This window comes from Apium graveolens, chromosome 1 (assembly GCF_009905375.1).
Source record: "Apium graveolens cultivar Ventura chromosome 1, ASM990537v1, whole genome shotgun sequence".
In the NCBI taxonomy this organism is placed as follows: domain Eukaryota; kingdom Viridiplantae; phylum Streptophyta; class Magnoliopsida; order Apiales; family Apiaceae; genus Apium; species Apium graveolens.
Genome location: NC_133647.1, coordinates 117,265,740 through 117,284,284, shown reverse-complemented (window position 1 = coordinate 117,284,284; position 18,545 = coordinate 117,265,740).

Below are 18,545 nucleotides of genomic sequence, written 5' to 3'. Positions count from 1 at the left end.
TTTGTACTTCAACGGATGATGCACTATGTCTTTCAACGGATACTGCATTGCCTCTATCAACGGGTGCAGAATTTTGTGAATTATCCAAGGGCATATTTTGAATCCCTTTTGAAGTGTCATCTCCATCAATCTCCTCTTCACTATCATCACAATATATCTCAATGTTGTCAAATTTGAGTCTCTCATGGTGTCCCTCATCTGTTAGTCCATCAATCTTTTTATCATCAAACACAACATGCACAGATTCCATAACAATGTTGGTTCTTAGATTGTAGACCCTGTAAGATTTTCCAGCTGAGTAACCAACAAATATCCCTTCATCAGCCTTTGCATCAAACTTTCCTTTATGATCAGATTGATTCCTCAGTATAAAGCACTTGCATCCAAAGACATGAAGAAAGTTTAGAGTTGGTTTTCTTCTCTTGAACAACTGATAAGGAGTCATGCCTTTAGCTTGATTGATCAAAGAAATATTCTGAGTGTAGCAGGCACAATTAACAGCTTCAGCCCAGAAATATGTTGGTAACATTGATTCTTCAAGCATTGTTCTGGAAGCCTCAATCAAAGATCTGTTCTTTCTTTCAACTACCCCATTTTGCTGAGGTGTTCTTGGAGCTGAGAACTCATGCATGATTCCATTTTCTTCACAGAACAGCCTTATTGACAAATTCTTGAACTCAGTCCCATTGTCACTCCTGATATTCCTAACCTTCAAGTCAGGATGATTATTGACTTGCCTGATGTGATTGATAATGATTTCACTTGCTTCATCCTTTGATCCAAGAAAATAGACCCATGAAAACTTTGAGAAATCATCTACAATCACTAAGCAATATCTTTTTCTTGCAATTGACAATACATTGACTGGTCCAAACAAATCCATATGCAGCAGCTGTAATGGTTCATCAATTGTTGTTTCAAGCTTCTTTTTGAATGATGCTTTCCTTTGTTTGCCTTTCTGACAAGCATCACACAAACCATCCCTTGAGAATTCAACTAGAGGAATTCCTCTAACTAGGTCCTTTTTGACTAGATCATTCATTGTCTTGAAATTCAAATGGGATAGCTTCTTGTGCCATAGCCAACTCTCAACTGAACTTGCTTTGCTGAAGAGACAAATAATAGATTCTGCATCTGTAGAGTTGAAGTCAGCTAAGTACACATTCCCTTTTCAAACTCTAGTTAGAACCACTTTGTTGTCTTTCTTGCTGGTGACAACACAGGCTTCTGAATTGAAGGAAATTGTATTCCCTCTATCACATAGTTGATTGATACTCAGTAGGTTGTGCTTGAGACCATCAACTAATGCAACTTCATCAATGATGACATTCCTTGTTGAAATCAAGCCATATCCCATAGTAAACCCTTTGCTGTCATCTCCAAAGGTTATGCTAGGGCCAGCTCTCTCCTTAAACTCACTGAGCAGGGAGAAATCTCTTGTCATGTGTCTTGAACAGCCACTGTCCAAGTACCATAGATTTCTTCTTTTTCCCTGCACACCATAAAATCAATCAAGTTGATTTTGGTACCCAAGTTTCCTTGGGTCCATTCCTGTTAGCCTTTCTCCTAGACTTCATTCCTCCTGCATCTTTAGACTTAGGTAACTTTGAGTCAACCTTGATCTTAGATGTAGTTGGTTGAGGTGTAGGGTTAGTCACAGAATCATTTAGCACATTTGGAATTTGATAAGGCATGGATTGTGCAAGCATGTTATTCCACATTGGCATATTGTATGGCATTTGAGGCATACTAAATGCAGCAAGATAAGGATTGTTAAAATATGGCATGTTTGCAAAATGTGCATAAGGATTCTGTTGAGACATAACAGGCATAGCATGCAGAGGTGATGCAGACATATTAGGCATGGAAGAGGGTACAGGTATGGGAGTTTTCTTAATAGATTTGCAATTAGCAGATAGATGATTAACACTACTACAATGCACACAGCTTTTTCTAGGAGCATACTTATCAGGTGTGTAATTGTTATGTTTGTTAACCCCTACCTTCCCATTTTTATTAGATTTCCTTTTAGTTTCCTTTTTATCCTCAACCACTTTGAGCCTATTCTTTAACTGTTCTAAGGTCATGTGTCCTATATTCACCTTACTGAAATCTTTGGATGTGCTTGCTTCTCCTTTGACAAAGTTCTTGGAAGTTGAACCAAACTTTTTATTGAGTTTCTTTAGATTTTCACTATTAGAAACATCTGCCTGTTTTAATTGAGGAACCTTCAACAGATGCTCCTTTTCTTCCTTCAACGGATAACTTTCATCATCCGTTGATTCCACATCCGTTGACAGCCCATTAATTAATTCCAGTTTCTTTTTGTTTTTATCCCAGGCAGTCTCACAGAATGATTCAATTCCTTGGACCTTGGAAATTTGAGCACTAACATCCCTAGATGTCTTCCAGGCTTTAATCACCTCTTGCTCTCTCTCTAATTGATTGGAAAGTATTTCTACTTTCTTGACAGATTCAGCTAGTTCATTTTCAACAGATATACAATGTAGCTTAGTTTTCTCTAGGTCAATCAACTTATCTTCTAACACAGCATTTCTATTACTTAAAAACAGATTGTTCTCTTTAATCCTACTATTTTCTTTAGCAAGAGATTTAAGAGACACACGCAAATGATACAATTCAGTAGACATGTCATTAAAAGCATCATTGCACTCTTCTTTAGTAAGCTGTGTTAAATCAGTAGTGATTACCTGGTTGCTTGATGAACTAACTTCATTTTCCTCAGAATCAGCCATGAGAGCCAAGTTGACATATTCCACATCTTCATCCTCTTCTTCTCCATCAGCTGCCCAATCTTTTTCTTGAGTAATGAAAGCCCTCTCCTTTTGTTTGAGCAGATCAAAATATTTCTTTTTGTAATCTACTTGGTCAAATTTCTTCTTTTCAGAAGTTGGCTTTCTGCACTCACTTGCAAAGTGTCCACTTATACCACAATTGAAACACTTGAACTTGGATTTGTCCACCATGTTCTTATGAGGTTTAGTGGCTCTAGTGTTTTTCCTAAATTTCATCTTTGCAAATCTCCTGGACAGAAATGCAAGATGCTCATCAATACCATCAGAGTCATCTTGGCTGGAGTTATCTTCATTCTCAGCAACTTGCTCCTTACCCTTGCTTGATTCTGATTTGCTTGTGCCATCTTTGGAGTTTGATGTAGATCTCACAGTTTCTTGTCTGCATTCTTTCTCATTTTCAGCTACCAAGGCAACTGAACCTCCTTTCTTTCTTCCCTTCTCCAATACCTCATCCTGTTCCAGCTCTAGTTCATAAGTCTTCAAGATTCCATATAATCTTTCAAGAGTGAAGTCCTTATAATCTTGAGAGTTTCTCAAGGAGACAGTCATGGGTTTCCATTCCTTTGGCAAGGATCTTAAAAATTTAAGATTTGAATCCTTCACCTGGTACACTCTACCATACAGCTTCAGTCCATTCAACAGCTTTTGGAATCTATTGAATGTGTCATTTAAAGATTCATTTTCTTCAAAATGAAAATACTCATACTGTTGAATGAGAAGCTGCATTTTGTTTTTTTTTACTTGTTCTGTACCTTCACACAGTAGCTGAACTGTGTCCCAAACCTCTTTGGCAGTTGTGCAATTTATCACATTATCAAACATATCCTTGTCAAGACCATTAAACAAAATGTTTATAGCCTTCTTATCCTTGTGGACTTCTTCTGTGTCTTCCATTGTCCATTCTGCTCTAGGTTTTGGAATGGATTGACCAACAGCAATTGTGGCCGTAGCAACTGTGGCTACTTTGTGGGGAATGTGAGGACCATTCTCAATGCAGTTTACATAACCTTCATCTTGGGAGAGTAGATGAAGGTGCATTTTCACCTTCCAATGGTGATAACTGTCTTTGTCAAGAACTGGGATTTTTACTCCAATATCCTTCTTACTCATCTTTGTTAGTTACCAAGATCTTTAAACTATTTGTGTGTCAAGAGCTTGCTCTGATACCAATTGTTATTCCTAGTGGACTAACAATGAGATTTACAGAAGGGGGGTTGAATGTAAATCTCAAAACTTTTTCAAGTTTTGAGCAGTTTTAAAGGCTTTGTGTTCAAGATAAACAAGTGTGTGAATTGCTTTAAGCTAATACAGACAGATATATATTCAAGCACTAAAGTAAAGAACACAACAGACCTTAAAAACTTTTCTGGTGGATTGTTGTTCCACCAGAGATGGTATTTCAGAAAATCTGTGATTCAAGATGTTGATCACAGTTGCATCCTAGTACAAACTAGATAATTTTTCTCTCAAGATTTTTCTAAACAGCACTGGAAAAATTCTTATCTAATTACTAGCTGCTACTTGGTTTATGTATCACCAAGTGTACAAGTGAAGACAAAGATAAAAATACATTAATAAAATAAGTTCTCTACTTGTTTCTTCTCCATATCACTCAAGTACTTTGTTGACTATTGCCTCTTTGTACTAGAGTAGAACGACTGCTTTTTCTGATGTTCCTGAAATTAGGCTTCCACATTTCAGTTATCTCTGACAACCCATGTGCCTCTGTCTGTTGTTACAACTACCACTTATCAACTGCTATTTAACAGGACATCCGTTGAAGCCTTCATCCGTTGATGGCTTTATCCGTTGATGTGTTAGCAGTTGAAGCTCTATCCGTTGAAGTTTTAGAGACATCCGTTGAAGCTTTGTTTCTCATCCGTTGAAGGTCTTTAAGATATCCGTTGATACCACTTCATTTATACAAAATTACAAGGCATGAAATATTTACAATTGGCCTTCCTATTTGCATATCTTCTAGTAGTCAACATGACTTATATTTTCTCTCAACTTCTAAGAATTATATCTCAAATACAGAGACTGAAATGTGCTACAACACTAGACTTATTTTTAAGTAAAGCTGCACCATCAACGGATAGCCAAAGTGGTCTTATCCGTTGAGGCTGCAAACACTAAACTTCTACTTAAGTGTTTTGTTAAACATATCATCAAACTAATGCACATATATTCCTAACATCATGCTTGCATCACTTTGTGATGTCATCACCCCTCCTTTGTCCTCTTTCTATTGGTTGGATGACACCATCCTCTCTAATCCCTTTGATTAACTTCCTAATTGTTTGCCTAATGACCGCTGATCTGTTATACGGTTCGCTTAACTTTCGTTTTCGTTTATCGTTTGAGGGATCATACACGGGATCTTATTACTTGGGTTCCCTTAACCTTTCTCCATACATTATATTCCTTTTATGATCCTCTCTTATAATCCTTGAATTTAAATCCTTTTAATCATGTTACCTTATACTCAATTCTTTCCGTATCTAGTGGATTTCCGGGAAAATCAAAGTGTTCGGAAATTGGATTCTGACGATCTTTACATACACTTATATACCACATAGAGTACTAATAATATCCCAGAAGATCAATAACAGAACCCCTACATAGTGTGGCATGAAAAGTTTTCTCATTCAGATTAATCTGCAAAATCACTATTCATAAGGGTTTCAAAAAATTCCCAAAAATTGGGGTTATTACAGTCTCCCCTCCTTAAAAGGATTCCGTCCCGGAATCAGATAGAAAATGAATAGGGATACTTTCTTAACATTGCACTTTCTAACTCTCGAGTAAATTTTCCCACATTGTGGTCCTACCACCAAACTCTGTGTAGTTTGATAACCCTTCTCCTAAGCACTTGTTCCTTTTCAGTCTATAACCCTTCCTGGTTGCTCCATATAGGTTACGTCGGGTTGCATGTCTATGCGCTCATATGCCCCTATTTGTCTGGCATCCGAATTATACTTCCTTAATATTGATACGTGGAACACGTTATGAACTTGCTACATGTTCGGGGGTAGGGCTAGCTCATAAGCTAATTCCCAATATGTCTTAATATGTCCAAGGGTCCAACAATTCGTGGACTTGGCTTTCCTTTCTTTCCGAACCTCATCCATCCTTTCCAAGGGAATACCTATAACATTACTAGGTCCCCTATTTTATACTCTTTATCCTTTTGTGTCAAATCAACATACTTATCATGTCCATCTTAGGCTACTACCAGCCGTCCTCTGATTAGATCTATCATATCCTTGGTCCTTTGGACCACTGCTGGTCCGAGCATCTTGCGCTCTACAACTTCATCCTAACATAAGGGAGATCGACATTGTCTTCCCTCAAGGATCTCATAAGGCGATATCTCAATACTGACATATGATCTATTGTCGTAAGAAAACTCAATCTGTGTTAAGTGATCATTCCAATTTCTTTCAAGTCTATTGCACAGACTCTCATTATAGCTTTTAGCATTAGAACTTTTGCTTCTCAATACCCATTCTTTTCCGGTTCGTAATCGCTACTACCTTCTGTTCCTAATATTATACTGGTTATACTTTTGCTCGTTAGCGTTTTATAACCTTTTAATAACCATGCCAACCTTAGTATCACGAATGTGTTTCCATTCCGAATACTACCACAACTTTATTACTCCTTTTTCAGCTATTTCTATTTTCGAAAGCTTAATCCTTCATATAGAAGTAAAAGAATTTATTGAGAGATCACTATGATCATGAACACTTGTTATATCGCATAGTTAGTACAGAAGGTGGCCAGCCTTTAGTACTTGACAAGCAATTAAACAATAGATGGTATCCTACTAGGCTTCTATCACACAGATAGATAGTCATTCGGCAATACCTCCCCTTTCTGGAAGGGTTGTTCTTCTCAGCTTACATGAAATGAAAAGAAGAGAAAAGAACGAATTGAAGAGAATTGTATATATGAAAAAAAAATATACTACCACAAAATATCTGGCTTGGAACCTACCTCTGAACTATAGAGGTTTGTCATAGGAGAACAAAACATATATGTATTTATATCAACATCAAGTATTATAGCATCATATTTCACATGCCTAAATATTTTTACTATTTCGTCCATCATTCTATGGACCCATGCTCTCCCTCGAGCTTATACACAATCACCTTTGAAACTCCCTCGATATCGAAAATCGAACCTGGGATCTCATTCTAGACATCATCGTTACTAGAATTCTATGCTTGCACCGCAACCTTCCTCGTATAATGATACGACTCTCTATTGATAAGAAAGAATAAATATTCAATAGGTAGATACTCTACTTAATTAGTCTATCAATGATAACTTATACCCTACCACGACCCGATTAGTGGTACTCAATCTCAACTTCCATTCCAATACAACTCTCACGGTTGTAATCAGCTCATTACTCGCAGAATCATTGCTACATTACTATGGCCCACCACTGACCTACTGTCGTCATTCACGTTCCATGAAATCTTAATATCTAACCATACGGAGTCCATACATGTCGTATCAAATCCTTCTAAGGAGGTAACATAATCACCATTCATGATTCATGAAGAACACTCCTGATCCTGACATACATACATGACATGAAGCAGATAAAAGTGCAGAAGAGTTTCAGTGAAAGCAACGATAGCAGGTTAATACCATTCTTAATCATATGCCTTCAATAGAAGACTTAACTCAAAGGTTCGTTTAGTCCTTTTTGAAATATGGTCCTGGATTATTCTCAAGATAGGACCTTCTAAGATAGATAGCCCGCTAATGGCGATTACACGAATTAAACCTTTACCCAACTACTATTACGGTTGAGTATTACACAGTCATCAGAAGGAATGTCAATCTTCCAAACCGTAATACAACCTTCCCGGCTTCAACCATCATCACTGTATTCCTTTGGCACACGCGCCTATAATTATCCTCTTACCTTTAAAGTGTCAGCCACCTTTTTGGCCTTTCCTGATAGTAAAATTTCCTTACAGTCAATGTCATTTTAACCACCTCCAAATAATTTTCTACCTCATTTCAATCACAGCTTATGTGAAAATGCTTTTCTTTAATATCTGATGAGTAAAAAAAAATATCACCATTTTTCCATAAGTTATTGCCTCAATCTTTAGAGGTTAATCACTGTCACGACTGACTCTCAATCATACTTAGAACATCTTTTATCTTAGGTCCTAATTGCCCTGAACAATTTCGACCTTTACTGGTTCGATCCATACTTTCTCGTGGTTTAACACGTGCCCCACTTGGCATTATTATAATTATGTCATATTTCCTTTATCAACATTTTTATTCTTGAGAATTTCGAATATTTCCTTTCTCCTTGTAAAACCTCTAAGGTTATCCTTCAATCGTTCCTCCTGTATTCTCTATATACAGGGCATATCAAAATACCATTTACTAATACTAGAACCATTGTCTATATACTTCTGAAAAATTTCTCCACTGATCCTTAAAGGTTATTATTACCTTAATCCTTTCCACTTCAGTTTCTTTTTATTTTCCTTTCTCTTATTATTATTTCATGAACCAACACAACATAAGCATTGATTTCAAACATCCCGTCATTCTGGATTCGTGTCCTCAGAACGAATCTTGACAACTTTTACAACATAGATTCATAATTCATCATACTCGTCTGCCTTTGTTCTGGCATTAAAGCTTTTACACTATCTCCATAACCTTGGGAAGTACTTTCCCGAAAACAATTGACTGAACTTTAATCAGTTTATTCTAACCTCTGGCTCCATGCCTTTCTTGGTCTTTCACCAGCGGGTGGCCTCTTTCTTAGGAGGGTAAGTGACAAAATAGTCTTTCGTGACTCGTCAATCATTTAGAATCTCAAATGATTCCTGAATTTCCTTTAACCAGGCTATTGCCTCGACTGGGTTAGCTATTTCTTTGGAACTCTGAGAGCTTAGCGACTTAAAGGTCCTGAAAGAATTTCTCACCGCATTGTTTCCTCAAGGCGGTGGTTGGGGGTAAAAGTATAAGTTATGTTTAGACAGGTCCATGAATTGCCGTATAGGAGTACCGTCTCGGGTCTCCTTTCCTTACTCGACTTCTGTTTTCTCAGTATGAAATGTTTTCTCATCCTCCCCATAATCGGGGTCATCCTACAAGTTTTAAATCCTCATTTTCCACTTCATTATGTTATGGGTTCTTTCTTTCTTGATGGCAACCTCCCTGACTATCACATTTAGGGTTTGCCCTAAATCCTATTCCTCAAACTATGGCTCTCATCTAAGTTCTCATCCTTAAGCTCTTGAACTTTCGGAACCCAAATTCTATAGGAATACCTCATTATTCCCTTATCATCTTTCTCGGTATTAATCTTTCTCGGTATTAATCTACCTTCATTCATCACCTTTTTCTGGCACAATATGCTCTTTTCCAATAATTCGGTCTCTATTGCAATCTCAAACAGCTTTTCGGTACCGGCTCCGGTTACCTTCACTTCTATTTCCATTTTCTCGAAATCTCTTATAAACTCTCCCAAAGACATTATTATCTTGAGTCTCTCCTTTTTACTAAGGGCATCAGCCACCACATTGGCTTTCCCTGAATGATAAAGAATCTCCCAATCATAATTCTTGATTAGCTCTAACCACCTCATTTGGTGCATGTTGAGCTCTTTATGCGTGAAAATGTACTAGAGCTCATATGGTTTGTGTAAATCTTGCACTTCTCTCCGTACAAGTAGTGCCTCCAATCTTTAGGGTAAAACTATTGCCACGAGCCTAAGCTCATGGGGGGGGATATCGAATCTTATATTTCCTTAATTGTCTTGACATGGACGCGATTATCTTGTTGTGCTGTATAAGAAGCACCCAAATTCCTTATGCGAAGCGTCACTACAAATCATAAAATCTCCTTTTTCCATCCGGCAACGCCAACATAGGGGCCGTCACCAACCTTTGCTTCAGTTCTTAACAGCTGTTCTCGCATTTCTCTGTCTATTCGAACTTCTCAGTCTTATGAGTAAGCCGCGTTAAAGGGGCTACTATCTTTACAAACTTGAACGAACCTCTGGTAGTGACCGGCCAATCCTACCTCTGGGAGTTGCCCTAACCATGGTCATCAATTCCTCAGTGGTCCTTTATTCATTCTTGTCAGGATCCTTCACGGGATCCTCCTCAGCAACAATCCCTTCTAGGACAACATCCTCAACCGTTACATCCTCAATATCAACATCATCCGGTCCTGCGTTAGGACGCTCTATCAGATCCACAATCCGATCTCCAATTAGTAATAAAACATCATCGCGTTGTTACTCCTCAACCTCAGGGTTCGGTGTCCCGCTACCATATACGATAACGAACTACGCTTCTATCACGATATTTATAAGGGTTCCCATAAGGGTTTTAACTGTCAGCACTACGTTAGGTAGCCCGACTATGAACTTGGCAAGAGTTCTTATTATCTTAGTGAACTTATTATCTTAACGTCGCATCATCTCTGAGGTTTATAACGCTTAGCTCTGATACCATTTCTGTAACACCCCCAAATCCGGGGTCGGGGATCCAGGTTGTCACGAGTTCCATTTCCCTTAATAACACCCAATCTTAATACACAATCAACTACTCTGAACTGTGACCCCACAATAAACACACACACCACAAGTTATAGTCTCAGAGATGAATATCCAAAAATAATCACAAGTCATTTTATTCCACAATTATATGTCAATACACCTTAAAAAGGTTTCTGAATAAATTTACATTTCTTTGCCATTATTACAATTCATAAATATACATAATCTGGTACGTCAAAAGTTGAAAGCCTAGCCTATTGGTAATTTCTACCTCAGCTACAGCGGCCTCAACGCTTCCCGAAAGCTGCGGAACATTTCCTATCCGCTTGCGAATTGGGAGCTTGGTCCTGTTCATCTTGTCTATCTGATGTTGTGTGATGAAAGAAGAAAGTAAGGGTGAGCAGCAAGCCCACCAAAATAATATGTATAATGATTAACAATATATGAGCCTTCTCATAGTACTCATGAAAATCTTGGTCAAAAGAAATGAACCAAGTTTGATATCTTAATGCGATGAAGTTGCAAAATATTCAGTATATATATATACATATATACTTTCAAAATATTGGAAGTCCTCTTCCATGCATAATACACACAGAGTTCCAGTGTATAACTGTATAAAAATATCGTTGCAAGGTGATCTCATATATCTAACCTTGTCTCAACGTTTTTCTGAAAATCTTTGTCATGCATAAGTTAATCATTTACTAGATATAAGTTTAAAAGATGAAGTTACAAGATACTCCAATATACTTATATCTTTTCCAAATACTACTTGAACTACCACCGTTCAAGTTATAATTAGTTTCAAAAGTTCATCACACTGATGAGACTACAAGATAAGACTTGAATAGATTCAATCTTTGAAATATTTTGAAGGAAATGAAGTTATGATATACTTCAATAAGTCCCGATATATATATACACCTACTTCCCACTGAGCCCATGTTGCTTATGCCGACTCGATAGATGGACTTACTTCCCGAACGTTGGGTAAGTAATCAATTCATTTACCAAAACTGCAACCTTGTTGCGAATATAAAATACACCATAGAGCCGGATCTCTCAGGTTTTGAGCGAGTATTTAAATCCCCTTTTTAAAAAGGAAGATCTTAAATATAAAAATGAGTTTTGGGATCCGCTCTAACTTTTAAAAATCATTTTGAAGACTCGAAAATACTTTAAAGAGTGTTTGGAATAATGCTGATTTAATGAAGTAAATCAGTCCCAATATATTTAGAAAATGTCTGAATATTATTATTTAAATAATATTCCTATAAAGAATAATCTTTATACAAATAATTGAAGTAGAAGTTGTAAGACTTATACTTGAAATGAGTATTAAATAACCAAAGATATACTTATATGAAAGTACAATCTTTATTTGAATAATCGAAAATAAGTTTGATTATCGAAACATTATTCTTTAATAAAATAAAGAATATTATTAAATAATAAGCGGAGTCATAATACCTCGAATGAATATTATAAATAATATTCATTAAATAAAATAACGGAGTCAAACATCCTCAAATGAATATTCAAATAATATTCAATAAATAAAATAAGCTGAGTCATAAGCCCTCGAATGAATATTCGAAATAATATTCAATAAATAAATAAGCTGAGTCATAAGCCCTCGAATGAATATTCGAAATAATATTCATTAAATAATAAGTTGAGTCATAATACCTCGAATGAATATTATAAATAATATTCATTAAATAAAATAAAGGAGTCATACATCCTCAAATGAATATCCAAGTAATATTCAATAATAAAATAAAGGAGTCATAAGTCCTCGGATGAATATTCGAAATAATATTCAATAATAAAATAAAGTTATCGAATAAACCTTATTCGATTAATAGTTTTAAAAACTATAACCATATATATATATAAATATATATATAAAATCTACTCGGGATCCTCGACTCTCGGTTTTAGAAAATGTTTTCACCTTTAGGTCCCTATACTAAGGGTATATGCAAATTACCGTTATTCTCTAGCATAGGTATTATCAACTGAACCAACAGATATATATGGCAAGAATACGAAACAGGCATGCATATATATACCATATCAGCATGCTTCAATATATCGCAAAATTTGCTAATTAACCAACATGCATCTATCACAAGATAATGCATATACATATATACATCACAACAACAGTATAACGAGTAGAAAACTTGCCTGAGCGACTGGGGGTTACGAATGGCTCGGGAGGAGTCTGGTAACCTATAAGCAACAAGTAAGTTGGAATTAAACCAAAGTCACTTGTAAATCTATACTCTAACCAACTCAGACTCTAACGCTCGTTTTGCGCTTAACGATTTACTTAAGTCGCTCGAGTACCCTCGGCTCCACCATTTTTAATAAATTACCCATTACGAGTTTTAAAGCGATTCTTTCGCGAGTGCTTTACCATTTGCCTAATACACTTTACATAAATGATTCATACTCCAATTAGTCCTTTAGGGTCCTTAACCAATGTTTCAAAGTAATGCGAGGGATAATGTTTTGTTCGCGAAACGCCGTTACTTAAAACGGCCGTTTCTCCTAAACCGTACATCGGAATCAAACGAACTACATATCAAAACGAAGCTCGTAACATGAACTATCTAATAATGGCAATGGTCAAAACCTAGCAGGGAGTTCTCGGGTCCTAATGTTATGAACAAAAGCAGTCTAAAGTAAATCGGACATTACGACGGCTATGTTTACGCGATTTCCCAAATTTAATCCAATTCAAAACAACCACAATTCAACCACAAATCCTTCATACAACCAAAATCCATCCATACCATACTACAACAGCCCCAACAATTTAATATTTCCAATTCATACTTATTTCTCAATTATGAACTAAGAGTTTACTTAAGTTCATTAACTAATAACCAAGATTTCCAACTCCAAAAATATCACAAAATCAACCAATCTCTAAACACACAATAATCATGCCTCTCACCAACTAAACTACTCATAACAAGCTCTAAACATGATTACACACCCATTACACTAACCCATCATCTAAATATTAGGAAATCTAAACAACAAAACTTAAAACTAAGACCATGAAGAGTTATACCTTCCTTGAAGCTTTTAATCCATGAAAGGTCCTTGGAATGCCCATGGAAGCCTTAATCTAACCTCCTACAAGCTTGTTCTTTCAAAGAAATCAAGAACACAAAAATTAATTTCAAGAAAGTACTATTCACCATCTTCTTGAATGATTTATAGGAAATGCTAGGAAAGGATTTTGAAGCTAAGATTTCTAGGAAGTATGTAACTTAACTAGGAGAAGCTAGGATAATTACCTTGTAAAATAGCAAGTGGAGGAGCTTGGACTTCCCAATTCTTAAGAAAGAAGCCGAGAGCTTCATGAAGAAATGGAGGGTTTGGTGTTTTGTGATTTGTTTTGCTTGGTTGCTAGGTTTTTTTTTGTTTTGTTTTAGGTCAATTACCCATTTACCCTTGATTTTGTGTGGTTAATATTCCACCACATTTCCTTCCCTCTTATGTCATGCTTGCATCACTTTGTGATGTCATCACCCCTCCTTTGTCCTCTTTCTATTGGTTGGATGACACCATCCTCTCTAATCCCTTTGATTAACTTCCTAATTGTTTGTCTAATGACCGCTGATCTGTTATACGATTCGCTTAACTTTCGTTTTCATTTATCGTTTGAGGGATCATACACGGGATCTTATTACTTGGGTTCCCTTAACCTTTCTCCATACATTATATTCCTTTTATGATCCTCTCTTATAATCCTTGAATTTAAATCCTTTTAATCATGTTACCTTATACTCAATTCTTTCCGTATCTAGTGGATTTCCGGGAAAATCAAAGTGTTCGGAAATTGGATTCTGACGATCTTTACATACACTTATATACCACATAGAGTACTAATAATATCCCAGAAGATCAATAACAGAACCCCTACATAGTGTGGCATGAAAAGTTTTCTCATTCAGCATAATCTGCAAAATCACTATTCATAAGGGTTTCAAAAAATTTCCAAAAATTGGGATTATTACAATATATGCATGAAGAGTTAGGGGACTAGAAGACTTATAGAAGATATCTGATTGATATATTTTAGGAGACAAAATTATATTTCATATCAATTAAAATATATTTTGTAACTGTGTACTATATAAACACAACTTAGGGTTTACACTATATGTGTTATCATTATCGAGAAGATTATACATTATAACCTAGCAGCTGTGAGTGATATTGTTCATCACTGAGAGAGAACAACAGTTTTATTGTAACAGAGTTTATTTGAATATACTTGATCTTTGTTACATAATTGTGTTGAAATCGATTTGATTGTATAAATACTATATTCAACCCCCTTCTATAGTATTGTGTGACCTAACAAAATTATCATGTAAATGTATCATTTAATATATTTTTGTTGAGATTTGAACCTAGAATCTTAGGTTTATTATGTTTTTGGTATCTACATCTAACGGTAACGATTCTGATCATAAAGATCTAACGGTTGTGATGAGGGGTGTCCAATTAAGGGGTTGACCAAACCAAAAATTATACCTCAGTAGATTAAATCTTGTGCAATGCACATGTTTCATTAATATTTGAATAAATTTTAAATTTTATTTATCCAATCACATATTAATTTTAATGTATTTATATAAATATATAATAATTATAAATTTATAGTAAAAATAATAAAAGAATTAGGAAGGAGCTGTGATCGTAGTTTAGTAGGATAAGTTTTGGTTTTAGTTTAGACTATATCTAATAACTTAGCAATTTAGTAGTTTAGCATGTGTCTAACACTATTTTTTTTATTTTTTTTTATTTTTTTGCTAAATAACACTATTCATTTTTATTTTAATAACCAAAATAAGGGGGATAACCGTTGAACCAAAATATACCCCATTCCGGTTATTATATTATAGTACTAGTTTATGACCCGTGCGATGCGCGGACTGATTATAACATTTGCTATTTTATTATTTTATATAAACAAATTATAAAAACAATAATATATGTTATTAAGATTAATAAAGTTAAAATATTTACGTATTATTTTGTATATATCATATTATTGAAATATTAAAAAATATAGATAATTAAAATCTTAAAATGTCCTCTTACGGTCTATAGGTCGCTTTGCTGCATGGGTACAGAGCGTATTGGAAAGTGGGAGTCTTGAATATGAGTGGTATATGTGGATGACTTGGTAATAATTGGTATAATTTTTTTAAATATTTATTTTAATTTTTCTGGATTTAATAATTATTTTGTTATATTATAATTTGAATTACCAACATTAATTATAAACGACATATGGTTTTCCTAGAAAGTATATCAACACCTTTCAAAACAAAATTTAAGCAAATATAATTTTATCAAAAAAATTAAATCATGTATCTAATATTACTACAAACTCTATAAATTATTATCCAACTAAATTTCTAATTGCATTCAATTTTCTTATTAGAAAGTTTAGTGCAATTATAAATTTTAGTTGGATAATAATTCATAGAGTGTGTAGTTATATACATTTTTTTGAGAAGTAATTATATTAGATACATAATTTAATTTTTTTAATAAAATTATATTTGTTTAAACTTTATTTTGTAAGGTGTTAGCGTACTTTTTAAGGAAGGTGTTACCCAACCGACCAAATGAAAACATGTTTCGCTTATAATAGTATAGTATAGATAGATAGATTCTGATCAGGGATACAATAATTATTTTAAAAATAGTAATATCAAGTAAATAGATACAGGTTCGACTCATCATGACTACAACAACTAACTTATTACATCCTATACTATTCTATATATGATTAGTATAAAGAAATTAATTTGATTTGATGATCAGGACTAAAGTAATAGTTTAATTATTTGGCTAAAATAACAATTCTACATGTATTACAGCATACACAAAACAAAATACATCAGATATAATACGATGGAGTGAAGGAAAAAAAATTAATAATTAAATAATTATAAAATTAATTGTTGAGAAAAAAATAATTTATAAATCATTCCGTGCATCACGGGTATGGAGCTAGTTGATACTAGTGAGTATAAATTTGCATATTTGTGTAAAGAGTGATGTATTGGATTAAAAAATTTCAAAATCATTTAACCAGAAAAACTATCAAGTAAAAAAACTATCAAGTACTGTATATGGTGCCCAGGTTTTGTATTATAATAAGCAAAACTAAATGTAGCTACATGCCGGATATCACCACCATGTTTTTAAAGAAGATGAGTCATAAAAATATGTGCGTAACCTTTTGAAGCTAACACAAATCTTCAAATGCATCCAACACAAGTACATGCCAATGAATTATGACTCGCTAATAATCCTATGATAGACCAGGAATGTGTCTAAGTTATACCGAAGGAATCATGAGTGATATGGATAGAAAATACATCCTAAAAACACATTAAATGTCACATTAAATACACTTGGGATTCTTGTCTGAAGTATGGGACAGACCTGTCTGGTCCGAACTCATAGCAGACTCAAGACGACCTATGTAGACAAGGCCCACCAGCTGAGGTCGTCAAGGTCCACGAACATAAGTTGTTCACGGACTAGGCCCAATATGGCTGGAAGGGCAGAGACATGTGTTCAAAACGGACTCAAAGTCCTACACAGAAGGTTCTGGAGTTCCTTCCCTTATAGGACTCCTAATTACCATCTAAGTTGGAGACTTGTTCACCAAGTCTCCCAACAGAAGTCCAACCTAGACTCACCTCTATATATAGGGCTCTACCCCTCAACCTAGAACTACATTTTTGTATTGATTCTCTACAACACAGAGATACATAGACATCTTGCAAGGATCGATAGTCCCGAATGCAAGAGCAGCCATTAAAGCTCGAAGCTCACCAACCCTAGGCATTAAATACTAACACACTCAGGTGTTTATTCCATGAAATTTGGCGCCGTCTGTGGGAACACTACAACAACCATGGAGAATACACGGAAAAGAAACAGTAGTGGACCAGACACTTCTATCCCATCACAAACGATCGCATCAGTGGTGGAAGTACCACCTCACTCAACCTATGCCTCCACCCAAGGGGGAACCCTGGTAGGGACAACTGAGGCTCAACCACAAGGGACGAATCCCCCGGCTCCTCAAGGGATGAATTCCCAATTTCAGTAGCTACATGCACCTGTGAACTCTCAACCCATTGGGTATGAGTACTCGACAATTGTGACTACTAACCCCCTTACGGGATGCCTCTATATCCCGAAGTTGGAGGGAGTGGACACTCTAATAGGAGTGAAGCATAAGGGCGGACACCCCAAAACATATGTGACTTGGCTCCTATTCCGGAGGATCAAGAATTCTATGGACCTTATACTGAAAGAGACTCCAAATCATTAGATTATGATGTTGCTCCAAGAAGGAGGCGTGCTGGAAAAGAGCCGATGGATGATACTGAACAACGCTCCAGGAGCACTCAAGGAACGAATCTCCAAGATGTTCAAGAGAGGATCAGGGCTCATAAAGCTGAGATCCAGAGGATGAAGCGTGACCTGGAGAAACATCTGACCCCAAGACCCCCACTCGCTCCGAGGCGGAGAAATCCTCCTCCAATCATAGACTTGGATGGTCCAATACCAAGAAGGGCAGTTGCCCCAAGGGCTAATCCAAGTGATCTTATGCCCCTAAAAGATCCTGATGACCCAAACCCACCATTCATTGGTGAGATAATGAATGCCCATATCTCAAGGAAGTTCAAGATGCCCACCATCAAAACATACGATGGTACCGCCGACCCTGCTAATCATGTTATTATGTTCTCTAACGCCCTGTTGCTACAGCCCGTGAACGACGCTATTAAGTGTCGGGCCTTCCCTCAAACCCTATCAGGTATGGCTCAAAGGTGGTACAGCCGTCTGATCCCAAACTCTATGAGATCCTTTAAGGACTTGAGCCAAGCTTTTATCAAGCAGTTCATAAGTGGCAGATTACACAAGAAGAGTTCAGCCTCTTTCATGGGCATAGTCTAAGGAGCAAAGGAATCCATGAGAGAATATCTGAATCGATTTACGAAGGAGACTTTGAAGGTCCCTGATCTTGCTGATAAGGTAGCTATGATAGCCCTGCAACAAGGGACTATTGACGAATTCTTTAGGATGTCCCTGGCTAAGCACTC